We start from the raw sequence: 14,235 nt of genomic DNA on the forward strand, positions 1-14,235 counted from the left end.
TCAAATGCATCTTATTATTAACTTTACATTGTTTACTGTTCTGCATAGTTCCTAAAAATGCTCAGTGACTTAGGAACTACATAAAGCATGGCAAAAGCTCATGAATCAGAAGTGGATAAGAAAAGAAAAGAAAAGAGAAACAACCTAGGGGCATCACATGAAACAGTACCAAACTTGAAACTAGTACCAAAAAAAAAAAAAACAAAGTGAGCCAAAAATTCATTTCTGAGTTTTCTGGTCAACACCTTGAGGGAGAAAAGCTGGACATAGAACTCATTGTTTTCAAAGAGATTATACCCCACAAAAGCTCAAAAAAATTGTCACCCTTCTTGTACTAAGACGAGGCAGAAATTTCTCCCATGGAGAATTATATAAAGAGAATGTTTTATAAAGAAAATCCCACAGATCTTTATAAAGAGAATGCTATAATTACTAAACAATAACATCAGTAATATCATTACAGTGGGCACAATAGCAAGTTCCAAATAACTTTTAAAAATTGTGTTTAAACAAAACAATGGCAATACATCAAACACCATTCAAGGGGAATCATTAAGTACTGCTAACACTCAGCTCTCTGAATTCATACACATCAAGTGACACACTGACGGGCATTGGCCTAAGCAAGTCAGAACTGAACACTGGCCCCGGCTGTCTACGGCAGGAGGTCGCAGATTTTTCTTAAACAGCCTGCCATCGTGATTAAGAGTTTCTGATTTGTGCCTTATTTTTCTTTTCAGACAATAAATATTTTCAGTTTTGCAGGCCACCTGGTCTCTGTCACAAATATGGGATGGGGAGAGACCCCCCCAAAATCCTAGAAGTTATTTATAAAATGTTGTGTATTTATTTATTTATTTTTTGAGTCTCACTCCACTGCCCAGGGTGGAGTGAGTGGCACACTTCACGGCCAACCCAGCATCGACCTGCTGGGCTCAGATGACCCTTCTGCTTCAGTCTTTCAAGCAGCCAGGACTACAGGTGCACGCTACCACACCCGGCTAATATTTCGGATTTATTGTAGGGACGGATTTATTGTAGAGACTGGCCTCGAACCCACGGGCTCAGGCAATCCACTCACCTCTTTCTCCCAAAGTGCTGGAATGGCAGGCTGAGCCACGGAGCCTGGTCTGTATTTTATTCTTACATGTTCTTTAGTCGTACTCTCCATTTGATGCAGTACACCTGTTGAGCACTTTTGTCACTGCTCAAAACAGTTTTTGAACTTGTGCGTTTTGATGCCTTTTGGAGCTTCTGCCATTTTTTGTTTCACCTCTCCCACGCTGGCAAAAATGTTTCCCTTTGAGGACTTTTTTTCCATCAAGGGAAACAAAAAACAGTCACTCAAGGCTAGATCAGGCGAATAAGGAGGGTGGGGCACAGGGTTCAGGCTGTTTTTGGTCCAAAACTGCTCAATACTAAGCGCAGTGTGGGCAAGGTGTGCTTGTAAACCCCCCTTCATGAAACAGGCAAAGCGTTGAAAGAATCTCCATAAAAAAATGAACTGAAGCTGAATGCACCTTCTCACAACAACGCTAGCTGGTACACTAATGCCGAAGGGTTCCTAGAACACTGACCTAGTGGGGGGATCCTACAAGGGGCCAGTTCTCCAAAAGATAATTCTGAGTTTTGGGGGGGTCACCCTCAGACTCATCCCTACTGTGAAAGCAGTAAAGACAATGTATAAATGAATGGGCATGGTGTGTTTCAAAAAGCTTTACTTATAGACACTTGCATAGTTTGGATGTCTGTCCCCCTCCAAATCTCATGCTGAAATATGACCCCCAATGTTGGAGGTGGGACCTAGTGGGAAGAGTTTGGGTCACAGGGGTGGATCTCTTATGGATGACTCGGTGCCATTCTCAAAGTAATCTCACTTATTAGTTCACACGAGTGTTGATTGTTTAAAAGGGGCTGGCATCACCTCCGCTTTCTCTTGTGTCCCCTCTCTCCCTGTGACACACCTGCTCCCCCTTCGCCTTCTGCCATGACTGTAAGCTTCTTGAGGCCCTTAAGAGAAGCAGATGCTGGCACTGTGCTTCTTGGATAGTCTGCAGAACCATGAGCCAAAATAAACCTCTTTTCTTTATAAATTTCCCAGCCTCATGTATTCCTCCACAGCAATGCAAGATGGCTGAATACAACACTGAAATTTGAATTTCATATAGCTTTCACATGTCATGAAATATAATTAATTCTTCCTTTGATTTTTTTTCCCCCTAAAATTTAAAAATTATAAAAAGCATTCTTAGCTTACAGGCCTACCAAAACAGGCAGGGGACTGGGTTTAGCCCACAAGAAGTCATTTGCTAACCCCTGGTCTACAACCAAGTTTCCCCTAAGATATCTCATTGATACTTGTATCCTTTTTCCTCAAGCCTCTGTTGGTATCAGCTTTTTCAGGTAGTAACTGTTTCTACATTTTATCTGCAACTATACACAAAGCCAACCAGGAAGATATGAAGATAGACAAGATTTCAGAATGTTTATGTTCCGGGAAAATCAGAAAGCAATCAATAATGAACTAGCAGCAAAGAAATGATTTAGTTCCCAGCGTCCTCATGAAAATAAACATACACACACACAAAAGGGTAGAAAAATCTGAATGCACAACTTTCTCTTTTTCAAGGAGCACGTGTTGTTTCTAAGACGCATATAAAAAGTGTAAAATTAGCTAAATCACTTAATTTGCATGTTATAGCATTCACAATACTATGGCTCCCAATGAAAATGATCTCTCCTATCATGTTCCACAGCACACAATTAACTTGGTGCTATCCTAATAAGAAATCCTTCATAAGAGATATCATTTATGTATCTCTGTTCTCAGAGACAAAACAGAGGACTCTGCCACTGAACTTGGAAAACTCAGGTTGTCTCTACTATTATACTGGCCCACTCTTTATTTTAGCATCCTCGTCTATGATTTGGAATACTTATAATTACCTATTATGTAAAGCAACTGGGGTAATTCATAAGATTGTATGAATAAGTCTTGATGAGCATGATGAAAGAAAGATATTATGCATGCCCAGAGGAACTTCACCATAATACAGGGAGGTGGCAGTTACCCTCAAGGAAATACAACACACATTGAATCAAGTTTCCTGACATGTGTAACTGCAATCAGAAGATGCTTGAAACCACACAATTTTACAGTGTTCGACGCAGGCCTTAGCTGCCCCTCCTGACACCAGCCCTATTGGTGTCCCACTGTAGGCTGTGCTTGGTTAACCTCTGTGTACTTTCTTAATATTCCTTCCCAACTGGTTCTGGTTACGAGGCTGTGTAGATGGCACAGGCTACTCAGATCATGAAAGATGAAAATTCTGTGCTGAGCTGTGGAAATGCCAATGAAACCTCTAGCACATCAAGAGAACAGGCCCATGGCTTGTGGGGCTTTGGGAACTTGTCACTCATGAATGAGCAACTGTGTAGCACTCACATAATAAACAAGGCAGGGTCTAGAGTTACGTGTAAGTCACTGCAATTATTTCTAAGGACACTTATTCTTGAGTGCATGCATTCACCCACTGGAACACTGAAGCCTTGTGTTCTTAAGGTGAAATGTTGGGTTCGATTCCAAAATCTACTGTTCCTAAAACCGGCCACAGGGCCTCGTCCAAACTAACATTTATTGTCTTTTAACAGCATTTGCTAAAATCTACATCTTCTAAAGATTATACAACACTTCAAAAGCCCCCGAGGAAAATCACTTTCAAAGCGACAACACTGTCTTCACTGCATTCATCTGCATCCACAAAGACTGAATTAAATAAAATGTGTGTTTAAATCATCAAAAGATTCTCCTTCGTTCTCACAGTCATAGAATCCATGACATGTTACACTAACTGAAAGAAAATAGGAAAGACTGTAAACATGATATGTGTTTTGTTTCGTATGCTGTGTGGTGGAGTTTTTTTGTTTTGTTTTGTCTTGTTTTCAAGTTGGAGTCTCACTCCGTTGCCCAGGCTGGAGAGCAGTAGCACACTCAAGGCCACTCAATGTCAACCTACTGGGCTTCGGCGATCCTTCTGCCTCAGCCTTCCAAGTAGCTGGAACTACAGGTGTGTGCTATCATGCCTGGCCAATTTTTTATTTATTGTAGAGACGAAGTCTTGCCAAGTTGCCCTGGCTGGTCTCAAACCCGTGGGCTCAGGCAATCCACTTGCCTCAGCCTCCCAAAGTGCTGGGATTGCAGGCTGAGCCACCGAGCCTGTCCTAACATGACATTTTTGTTCCAGCATTGTCATTCAGGGTTGTGCATCTGAGGCAAGTTATTTAACTTTGACAAACCTTCGTTCACAACTAAAAAACAGGGATAGGAACATAAACTTCTGCATAGGTTATTGTGAGAATGAGATGGGATACTGTTTGTACAGCCCCTGGATAATTGCTTCTCCTATTTGGGGAACCCAGTTGGATGCACAAGGTGCCTTCCTGAATCCCAAGGGAGTTTATTATGGCAACAAGGATGACTAACATAGTGTGATGTTTAAAAAAGCTTTTTCAATAACAACATTGAGAAGAAAATGGAAGAAACCAGGTAGTTATGATGACCCAGATTTTTCCATTTACTAAATGTGGCTAACTGGTCAGAGACAACACATCCTTTTGACAGAATTTTATATCCCACTGTGAAGACACAAATTCTGTGATTCAATTTCTATGTAGACACCCCTATTCTCTTCATTTAATTAACACAGTCCCTCTTCAGCAAAAAAAAAAAACTTCCATTTCATCCACCTGAAATACACTCAGCTAATGCCACCCTCCTCAGCATGAGTGTGGGCTTCATCTTCTCACCTAATGATCTCCTGGGAATGGGAATACAGGCCAGCCTAGTACCCATCACTGAGACGCTGGCCCAGGGTTGCAGAAAAACTTGGACTTCCCTGACCTGTGTGTTAGAAGTAGACGATTCCCTCAATTTTTTTTTTTTCAAAGATCATAGAACGTGACTTTTACAGTCCATGATTTCTAGCCATTCTTCCTTGGTCTCAATGAAATGGATGTGGCGTCTTGTTGCCAATATCCTTAAGCCTTGACCTTCAGTTGAGTCAAATTTTTATTGTGTGAAAAATGTATTGGTGGCCTGGTTTCCTTTTTATCAACGACAAACCACAATTACAACTTGGCTCAAGTATTAGCAGCTTTAGTGAAAACAAATCATTCTGTTCACCTTTGCTGAATGCTGGTGTAACAGTTAGACCAAACAGCAAAAACTATTACCCATACCTGTTGAGCCTGAGAGCAAAGAAAAATGTACTTTTCAACTATTCATCTTATGTTACTATAAGGAAAGAAATGCGTGTGATAATAAGGTAACATGTATGTGCTAGTTTACGCCATTTACTCTTTTTTAAATAAAAGTGCTAGGGAATGTCTCTAAATAGAATATGTTATTATTACCTTGAGATATTAGCAGTAGATAGCTGCCAAAATATTTTACACATGAAGCAGTAATACATTACTAGTCACCTAATCCCGCTGTGATGACTTATGGCCTTATGTCTCATTCCCTCTGTGAAACAAACAACTTACTAACTACAGAGACGATAATAAGGTTTTGGCTTCTCCTTCAGTTAACTCTCTAAAGACTCATTTCTGTTCAGTGAGCTCCCTTCTGACTATTTATTCATACAATTGCTACATGAGGTGGTGAAGATTAAATGAGTTAAAGTACAGGTCACGCTCAATAAATGTTGGCAACCAACAGAGCACAACAGAGTAGGAATGGTCAAACAAAACACAGTTTAAAAAGGGAGAATTCGGATCAATATGCAAATTCCACAGTTGAAATTTTAATGTCTAGGTTTCATTCGATTAAACACAAGAAATGAATGCAGCACTTTTCATTGTGGTTTGGTTAGCTTTAGTAACCATTCACGACATTGTTGTACGAGGGATCCAGTGGCCCAAGAACTGTAATTACTCATATATTTTAGGAAAAGTTTCTTCATGGGGATTCAGCAGTTTAGGTAGATTTACCTGGCAGGACCACATGATTGCTATAATCGACTTCGTGGCACTTCATGAACTTGGGAAACAATGGAAATGGATGGATTTAGAGATAAACTCAACTGGGGCATTCGTATCTAGTTCAACTTGGTGCAGTCTTCATCCAACATAGTTTTCTCAGCACTGTGTGCCAAGTAACCATTGTCATTGCTTTTTTTTTTTTGATAAAATGGTTTAAGAAGGTTTAAGGAAAACTGAGTGAGGCAGGAATGGGTTGAATTTTCTAAAGAGAAACTGGCCCACCAATCAAAAATATTTCAAAATAATAAAGTTACATCTTTCAAATACTGCTCTTTGATCTGTATTTTCTATTATCAGGATGTCAGGACACAGTGCTAAAGCCAAGTCAGAGTGTAATCACAGCTTACTGATAAACCCACTGGCAGGGAGTTTTATTTATTTTAAAAAAAAAAATGTCTTGGTGAATAAAAGAAGAAACAGCCAGGTATAGTGGCTCATGCCTGCAATCTCAGCACTTTGGGAGGCAAAGGTGGGAGGACTGCTTGAGCTCAGAAGAGTGAGACCCTAAAGAAGAAAGAGAAAGAGAAGGAGAAGGAGGAGGAAGAAGAAGACACAAAGCTGTATTAAATGGTTGGGGTCACTTTCAAAGGGCATGTGACAAAAAGTGTTAGGAGTGTGGGGAGGTGATCGGCATTCCAGCTCAGTGGTGGTATACTCCACCAAAACTCTTGAATGCTATGTATCAACTGTAATGTCAAGGGCTTGAAGTAGGTGAGCTCTTAATTATCATTCCAGAAGTTAAATACTAGGATTCTTTTTAAAACACACCCACATTTTTAGAGACACACATTTTTAGTAGAAAAAGAGTGGGGAAAAAAAGTTAGAAAAGTCGATTGGAAATGTTATTGCTTTTGACTCAAGGCCACTGGCAAGACTTACTGTCCAGAAGGCGGATAGAATACTCCTATAAAGGTGTAGGTGAAGTGGTTTAATTAGTAGGAGTAAATGCTGTGTGTAGAATAGATTTAAAGACAATTTGAATCGACTAAAAACTATAGCTACAGAATATCAGACTTCAGTAGCTATCATGAATTATGACAAGCAGAGTTCCTGGCTTAGTCATTCAATAAGTATTTGTCAAGTGGAAGAAGTACACAAATACATAAATGAGGATTTTGACAGATACTGAAAAGGGAAAGAATTTCAGAGACCTTAAAGAAAACAAAGAAACACATAGGAGACCACCAGCAGAGGACCAAAACGTTAATTCAGGTTTTTAACACTAACAGAAGTACAGAAATAAAAATCATCACTAATGTTTTGAGTTGCCAATTCTGCTGGAATGTGGGAAGGCATGAACTATTCATAAATTAATAATGATTGGGGAAGGATGTGGCTGAATAAAGTTTATAGGGATAAAATCTCAGATTTTTTTTTATAGGTGCCTTAAATCGATAAGTAAAGTCTATGAAGGATATTAAAAGCACACACTGGGGCCAGATGGAGTGGCTCATGCTTGTAATCCCGACACTTTGGGAGGCCGAGACAAAAGGATTGCCTGAGCCCAGGGGTTCTAGACCAGCATGGCCAATTTGGCAAGACCTCATCTCTACAATAAAAAAAAAAAATTACCCGGGTGGTGGCATGCACCTATGGTTCCAGTTACTAGTAAGGCTGAGGCAGAGGGATCGCCTGAGGCCAGCAGGTCAAGGCTGTAGTAGCCATAAGCATGTCACTGCACTCCAGCCTGGGTGACAGAGTGAGACTCCGACTCAAAATCATCAATCAATCAATCAATCACACATTGGGTATAAATTTTTAAAAGTAATTATAGTATTGTTAGAATAAATATAGATGCTTAGTGAATAAAAATCAATATTTTTCATAATAAAACATAAAGCAAATGTTAACATTTACATCAAATATTAACCTAACATAGAAATGATCATTATTAATGATGCAGCGTTTGATATATGTATGTAAATGTTTTAGAAAAGCTTTATGATGGGTCACAAGCTGTATATTCTTATTGACAAAAGTTAATATTTGGTGATAGATTAAGTCTGGCATGTTTGTGTCAAAATCATCCTTCCACATTATTAATTACAGCAAAACCAAATTCAGGAGTCAATTTGAAATGCAGAAAGAGATGCTGATAAGATTTTAAAGGAAGTCAACTAATAGAATACCATTTTCACACCATTTGTCATCAAAGGCAAGTTATATCTCAAGTTTTAATACAATGGCACTTTGCAGAGAGAACAAAATGTATATTTTTTTAGTCTGGGTCTCACTCTGTTGCCTAAATTGGAGTACAGTGATGCCAGTGTGAGTCTGGAAGGGAAATATTGTCCTATCCCTGGTGGGGGCTTGGGTAAGGGTGAGGCCAAATAGCTTTGGGGCTCTGAAGGTAGAGAGCACTGGATATGCTTCTCATCTCAGAGAGGAAGAGGCTTGCTTGGGCTTCAGCACCACGACCCCCCAAGACCACATTAAAGCAGATGCTGGGTTCCCACACTCCTGGAAGTAGTAGGGACACGTCAAAGACCTCAACCAGACCCACTGAGTTTCCCTCACAGTCCCAGAGTTGTACTGGAGCAACAAAATGACCTTAGGGTGCCCAGAAGAGCTTGGGAGAAACCAAGAGAGTAGCTGAAACTGAAGGGGTCTTTCAGACAGGAAAGCAACTGTACCGAATCAACACTAAGGATCAGACAGGACGGTGCACAGATCGAAGGATATCCACATAGGCAGAGGCCACCAAGACAAGGTGAGCACTCCCCACCCTAGGCCCTTGCACTTTGTAGGGAAAAAAATTAAATATCTCTGACTAGCTATCTGACTGAAGTTCGTTTGTTTGTAAAGTACTCTGCTAATGAGAGTGACACAGGTCCCGCCAAGGTACGAGATTGATAGGAGATGTTAAGGATTCACAGGCAACGAGAAGAGGCAGAGACCTCTGTTTCCTGCAGTGATGGGTTAGGTTATTCAGAATGGTCCTTCCATTGAAAATAACCAAAAATGTTGATTAGGCTGGACACAGCGGCTCATGCTGGTAACCCCAGTATTTTGGTAAGCTGAGATGGGAGGATTGCCTGAGGCCAGGAGTTCGAGACCAGCCTGGGCCACATAGTGAGACCTCATCTCCACAAAAATAAAATTTCAAAAAGCTGGGCATGATGGCACACATCTGTCGTCCCAGATGTGGGACTCTCTTGGGAGGCTGAGAAAGAAGAATCATTTGAGCACAGGAGGTTGAGGCTGCGGTGAGTCACAGTTGTGCTACTGCACTCCAGCCTGGGTGACAGAGTGAAACTCTGACTCAAAAAAGAAATGCTGATTATTAGATAAAATAATCTAATTTTAAACAGCAAACAGCTGGCAAAATAGTAAGAAGTTGCTAGACAAAATTCTAGGGGCAGAAACCCAAAGAGGTAAGCAAGCAGGGAGGCACTTTTATCCTTAGAGGGACATAGTTGCTGACAGGAGCATATTTGAACTGGTCTCTAAAGCCTCACTGGAGGAGGTGGAACAAAAACCAAAGTCCAGAACCCACATGGCAGGGGAAATAAAAAAGGACCCTAAATGCTATACCCTATAAATAACAGTGAACCAGAATAAACCTACCTCCTACTCTGAGAGACCACAAGGACAGTTGTCTTGGCACAGAAAGTATACACACGTGGGGAGGGGAGTCCCTGGGAAATTGTATTCACAAGCTGGCCCTTGTGTGCAAAATTGCAATCTAAAGTCACATCACCTGGGTGGTCTAAAAAAAGTGATAAATGTACATTAAAGTACTCCCAGACTAAAAGCAGGGCCAGCCACCTGGTGGAAACAAAAGCAAATCCTCTCTGAAAAGAAAGCCATTCGTCCTAAGCCTCAAAGAATCCCTCCAAGTAATTTTTCAGTAGTAATGACAAATACACAGTTAAAAATAACCAAGCACACAAGGACAGGCAGATAAAAGGGAGAGTGAGGAATCTAAGAAAAATGTAGATCCTAAGAGCAAACTCATCCTTTAGTGAGTCCTGTAGCCACTTATTCGTTTATTCAACAAATGTTGAGTACCTACTCAGTGCCAGGATCTATATCAGGCACTGGGCATATATGCTGTTTCAGGTATTACATGAACAAATCACCTAAGGGCTAAAAGGTCAGTTGAGCTACCATTATATTTATGCTTATTTAGCTTTAGTTTTTGCATTTTCCTAAGACTTTCAAACACAAAGACTAATGAGTGCCCATTACTATTTAGTGCTAGATTTTGAAATAAACAGAAGTCTCCTAGGACTGAGATTGACATAATTGATTCGTTTCCCAGACTCTCATTCCCTGAAGCTTCCATGTGAGAGATAACCCTAATTGTCCCCTAAGCAAACCACAGAGCCACGTGCATTAACAGAAAAGTGAAAAACGACAAAGATAGCTATCTCAAAGAGACATAAAACTGAGTAAACCACATTTATCTTTAACTGTATTAAAGTCCAAACAGATGATCTAATCAATGTGATGGTAGATCTTAGGAAACATTAGTTTTAAGGTAGATATAGAAACAGGAAGGGTGGAGAGAAGTTAGTCCAATATTTACTTTGTACATAGATCGCCTTTCTTGGCCAAAGTCGTTGGCAAAAACTTGCTGATATTTGGGTTCTCTGGCACCTCTACACTAATTACCAACCTGTGTCCTCTAGCCAGCTTTAGACAATAAGGATTCAAATTGTTCCCTCTATACTTCTGCATTTGGTTTTTCTTTTTTTTTTTTTTTCTTTTTGAGTCAGAGTCTCACTCTGTTGCCCAGACTGGAGTGCAGTCATGGCCACTACAGCCTCGACCTGCTGGCAATCCTTCAGGACCTCTGGTGATCCTTCCGTCTCAGCCTTCTAAGTAGCTGGGACTACAGGCAGGTGCCACCATGCCTGGCTAATTTTTTGATTTATTATAGAGATGAGGTCTCTCTATGTTGCCCAGGCTGGTCTCAAACTGCTGGGCTCAGGCAATCCTCTCACCTCGGCCTCTCAAAGTGCGGGGATTAAAAGCGTGAGCCACTGGGCCCAGTTTATTTTCCCTTATTAAATATTCTGGCAGTTGTCACTTATTGAACGTTTAAAACAATATGATGACTTATGCTTTTTTCCCCCTTACAAATGCCAAACCATGACGGTATAATTAAATAATAATAATAATAATAATAATAGCAGTGGCTGCTGCACAGGGGGCACTAACTCTGGGCTTGGCACTGTGCCAGACAATTTTCAAGAGTTACTCCTTACAACAATTGTAGTGGGCAAGTCATTATTACTCTGATTTTACAGATGAGAAAACCGTGGACCAGAGAAGTTATGTCCTGAAACAGAGGGACAGAGGGTGCAAGAGCATAAGTTCTGATGCTGGACGGATGTGAATTTTTAAATCATGTCCTGGGACCAGGCATGGTGGCTCACACCTGTAATCCCTGAACTTTGAGAGGCTAAGACAGGAGGATCACTTGAGGCAAGGAGTTGGAGACCAGCCTGGGCAACACAGCAAGACCCCATCTCTACAGAAAACAAGAAAAAAATTGACCATGTATGGTAGCACGTGCCTGCAGTCCCAGGTACTCAGGAGGCTGAGGCCAGAGGACCATTTGAGTCCAGGAGTTTGAGGTTACGGGGAGTCAAGATCGTGCCCCTGCACTCCAGCCTGGGTGACAGAGTGAGGTCCTGTCTCTAAAAAACAATTTAAGAAATAAAATAAATTATGCCCTGCCCCTGGCATTTCTCCTCCCCTAGAGATGAGGCTGCTTCCTGAGATGAGGGCTGCTGTGAGGATGAACTGGAATTCAGTGTGTTTGAGTGCCTGGCCTTTAGGAAGTGCCTGTTTCTCCCTCCTTCCAATGGTGACTCATCTAGAAATTCACGTCTGCGGTAGGTAGTACCTTGAAATCGTCGTAAAAGTAGCTACTCCCAGGAAAATAATGTAGGGCTATACAGAATATAAAAAATAAGGAAAAATTAGATCATCCCTAACATCTATGGGAAACTTTACCATTTCCAAATCTCTTTCACTCCTTCCCAACCATTGGCTTCTTTGATCTTTCAGAAAGTCATTTAGTATCTCAGCCAATGTTTTCAGATGGGGTGTCTCCAGAAAATAACAACACTGTCTATGAACCTTGGAAAATGTTCATCTAGGAAATGATGCCCAAGGAAAGACCCAAGCCTTTGCCCTCTCTCCTCTCCAGCCCCTGGAGGCAGTCTGCCTCTTCCCTCTCCTGGGTATCCGTATCCGTGTGTGTGTGTGTGTGTGTGTGTGTGTGTGTGTGTGTGTGTGTGTGTGTGTGTAGGGAGCGAGGCTGGAGGGGTGGGAGGGTAGCCAGGGTTGGAGGTAAGTCAAGGGTGGAAGGGAAGGATGTGACTGTAACTGGAAGCTATTTCTTTGGTTTCCTGGGTATCCGTGTGTCTGTGTGTCAGTGTGTGTGTGTGTGTGTGTGTGTGTGTGTGTGTGTGTGTGTGTGTGTGTGTAAGGCTGGAGGGGTGGGACGGTAGCCAGGGCTGGAGGTAAGTCAAGGGTGGAAGGGAGGGATGTGACTGTAACTGGAAGCTATTTCTTTGGTTTCCATGGTAAGGATGCACAGCACAGGAGGAACATGCTACCTTCCTTCATAAAAGAATGTTTTGTTTTTTTCCCCTCAACCTTATGAGACATCATCCTAGATTCTTTCATATAAACCAAAACTATTTTCTCTCCCTAGAGTGATCTGAGCTGAAAAGCTATATTCATCCAGTGGGGGGTGGGGGGGCGGAGGGAGGGAAAGCCTGGGAAGGATGAATCCCCATCCCAGGACAGCACTTGGCATACAGTAGGTGCTCACCAAATATTTGGAGTTATCAGAGTGGCTGCATTGTGAATTAACCATCCTCTGTTGACAATCCAGAAAACAACGTAAGGATTCCTAAAAGTCCCTATAAAGGTCAGCCCAGTCTCACTCCTAGGATAGCTTCTGAGGTCAGCACAACTTATTGCTCAAAGCATTGATTAGTTCAGAGGTCCCGCATGTGGACACGTTTTGCTTTGGCCTGCAGGGTTTCAAAACAAATTTGGAATTAACACTTAAAGCCTGAGACATTTCATAGGCATTTGTAGCTGGCTTGCTGTAAACAGTACCAACAGTATCTATCTGGCTCTTGGGGGAACTTGTGTTAGTGTTAACTGTGTTAGACTAACACAGATTCAGAAAAGACCTGTTCCAGTTTGCTGTTTCAGGTGTTAATTTAATCCTATATAGAACATACACACATATACACAAACCTAACAAAAAATAGAAAGTTCAGGATGTATAAATTAAAAAACCGAATCCTCCGACCCTCAAATTTCTCACTACTTCTACTGTGTGGTCTCCACAACTGATTTGTAAAGCCCCTGTTCTCACGCAGGCTCTTGCTGACGGGAGACAAGAAGAGGAGAGATCACCCATCCCTTTCTTACTAATGCTGGACAAAGCTCCCCATCAGAACTGAGAAGAAATTCTTGATGTGAATAGGAAGGTGAAAATTAAAACTCCACAGCTATAAAAAGCTACTGATACAGCAGCTTGTCATTTAAAATCAATCAAATGAAATAGGAATAAAATATAAATGATTTGTATTTTTTGTTTTAAACATATATTCCAATACTGAGAGTCCCTCTCTTTAAAAATCACCTCTACAGGCCAGGTGTGCTGGCTCATGCCTGTAATCCCAGCACTTTGGGAGGCTGAGGCAAAAGGATTGCTTGAGCCCAGGAGTCCATGACCAGCCTAGGCAATATAGCGAGACCTTGTCCCTCAAACAAATCAAAACATTAGCCGGGTGCAGTGGCACATGCCTATAGTCCCATTTACTTGGGAGGTTAAGGTGGAAGGATCGCCTGCGCCCAGGACATCGAAGCTGCAGTGAGTCATGACTGAACCATTGCACTCTAACCTGGACAACAGAGTATGACCCTGCCTTAAAAAAAAAAAAAAAAAAAAAGACAGGACATAGTGGCTCAAACCTGTAATCCCAGCACTTTGGGAGGCTGAGGCAAGAGGATTGCGGTCCCCCCCTCCCACACACACAGCCCTGAACTTGGGATGCCACCCGGCGCCCACAGGGAGCAGACGCAGGCTCGGGAGTTAAGCCCTGCCGGTGTAGACGCGCAACTTCCTCAGCCAGCCTAGACAACCGCAGTCGCCTGCGTGAGAGTCTGTCATTACCGCCCGCTCGGCGGAGGCTCCCGGGGCAGACCCCGGTG

The sequence above is a fragment of the Carlito syrichta genome, unplaced genomic scaffold (genome assembly GCF_000164805.1).
Source record: "Carlito syrichta isolate Samal-C Ts95f unplaced genomic scaffold, Tarsius_syrichta-2.0.1 Scaffold314712, whole genome shotgun sequence".
NCBI classification, from domain to species: domain Eukaryota; kingdom Metazoa; phylum Chordata; class Mammalia; order Primates; family Tarsiidae; genus Carlito; species Carlito syrichta.